The sequence below is a fragment of the Ornithodoros turicata genome, chromosome 3 (genome assembly GCF_037126465.1).
Source record: "Ornithodoros turicata isolate Travis chromosome 3, ASM3712646v1, whole genome shotgun sequence".
Lineage (NCBI taxonomy): Eukaryota > Metazoa > Arthropoda > Arachnida > Ixodida > Argasidae > Ornithodoros > Ornithodoros turicata.
Genome location: NC_088203.1, coordinates 10,044,530 through 10,046,991, shown reverse-complemented (window position 1 = coordinate 10,046,991; position 2,462 = coordinate 10,044,530).

Genomic DNA, 2,462 nt, shown 5'->3' with positions numbered 1-2,462 from the left:
TGGAGGTGCCACTCTTTGAAAACCGGTTCCATCCCACCTGTTCCCTCCCTACTATTCCCCGTTTTGCTCGTTCTGTCGCAAGGTCATTCCTCAGCGTTGAAAGCAAGGAGAAAGGAAACATACTGAAGAACTTTAGGCCTGAGGGGGGGGGGGGTATATTTATTAGACGAAAAAGGAAAAAAAAACGGGGAAAGGTCAGCCAAACGGGACGTCAGCTTGCTATTGCGGATATAAATAAATAAATAAATTTAGGAAATAAGAAGTAAATAGAAAGAAAAGAAAAGAATTAAAGAAAAAAGAAAGAAAGGAAGGCAATAGGAAGTAAATAAATAAAGAAATTAAGAAAAAAGAAATGAATAAAAAGAAAAGAAAGGAAATTAGGAAATAAAGGATAAACTAACAAAAGATGAAAGATCAGACAAGATTAGACATGTAGATTAAAGAGTAAGATGACAAAAAAATATGACTAACAAACGGTGAAAATATGATGAGATGGATCGCAGAAGATTACTTTAAAAGGAAAGGATGAGGTTATTGCGCTGAGGGTGAGAGCGGGGCACAGAAGAATGAGACTGCACGACTGAGTTCACAGGCTGTTCATAAGACCTGAATCGCTCAAGAAAGTCAGAACTGCTTTGGTCGGGATCCGGACAAAATGTCCCTGGACAAAACGGCCCCAGACGAAAGGTCCCCAGACAAGATGTCCCCGGACGATATGTCCCCGAAAATGTCCCCGGCTGCTGTCCCTCACTGCGAAATTACAGTTCCTGCTACATTGTCGTTTGCACTTCTCCCTTTTTCTACAACAAATAGATAATTCCTATGATGATTTGCGACTTGGTGACGTCAGTTGATTTACCAGGTTGGAGCAGTGACCTGAGGATTAGTAGTGACACGCATGGAAGCTGAAATGCGGGGACTTATTTTCCAGCAGGATCTCCTCATCGCATTCTCCCGGGAGGTATTCTACAGGAGACCTACTTTTCGGTCCCTCAAGGGCACTAATTGCCACCTTGTCCCACGCCATGCTGCCCGTTAGAGATGGTACATGTGCTGACTTCTCTCAATGACATTTAATTGCCTCCCTTACCCTTTCCTTGCTTGATTGCCTCCCAGTTTGGTGGAATGCTGCTCTGTGGCCCGAGAAGCTGGCCTGGGACGAATCATATCCACCGCATAGCATGCTGGCGCGCAAAGACGCAACTGAATCCCTCTGCAAGAAAACGGCCCAGGATGCACTGTCTCCACGGGGTAGCATGCCGCCGAACAAGACGATTAAATTCCCTTGAGAGAGATGTCGGCCCAGGACGCACAATCTTCACGAGGCATCATGCTACCGAACAAGGAGGCAAATAAATCCCTTTGAGAGAAGTCGGTCCAGGACACACACTTCATCCACGGGGGAGCATGAAAACATACATATATCGTCACGCAAGTTAGAAACGGCTATGTAACAAGAACTCAAAGTTTAACTTTCATTTCGCAGTCAGCTGGGGACGTTTTATCTCGGGACATTTTCGTGGACATTTCGTCCGGGGACGTTTCGTCCGGGAACATTTTGTCCTACACCCGACCAACTCACAGACACTCACGGACCGCTGTGTGTGATGTCGTACTGGGCCGAGCAGAGTGGCCGGACGGACAAGTCCGTGCACCGCAGCTCGAGTAGGCGTCCTCTCAGCGTGGTTCCAGGGGTGTCGACTCTCTGACAGTAGAGGAGAAGGTGTGGAATATCAGCTTCAACAGCGCAAGTGGGGCATTTGAGCGACTGGAGAAGACCCCTTTTACAGAGATGTAGACTGTAGAGGTGTCCTAGCGTCATTAAGGCGTAGTTGCTGTAGAATGGACGCTTCCTGACGCGAGCAGTGGTGTGTGGCCTTAGGCTATGTGTGTGTTTGTCCTTTCTATGTGTTCCAGTCTCAGAACATCAATTGTCCCACACTGAAGAAACCACCGAGAGGAGGGATGTTCGTTGTGTTCGTCGCCTGTTTTCGGGAGACCCTTTTCGGTTGCGTTTCGAGTCAAACGGGCACCGCCTCTGGGCGAACCTCATATGCCACGTGTGAAGGTCGCTCTGCCCCATGCTCTGCCCGCACGGCCGTGCTGGCCGCTGGGGATCCTTCTCGCTGCGGGGAGATGTGCAACGTGGACATGTGCACGTAGTTTCATAAGGTAAATGTGCTTTGCACGTAGTACTGCATAGCCTTGTTGGATGGACATGAGATGAGTTTGTGTAAAACCGACAAAGGTTCGCTCCACTGGGTGCACTCAGGTGGTTCTTCCTGTCGAGCGAAACTGGAAAGTGTCTGAAGTTTCACCGCTTCCCCGGGCCAGAGCGAGTAATGCATAGCACTGGCACTGCCCCGGCTAAAATAGGGAAGCCAATCGGCGACAGCGCTGGGTATCTGGCACTCAAAATAATTCACACGGCAGGGAAAGCTTTTGTTCGTTTGTTAAACCAA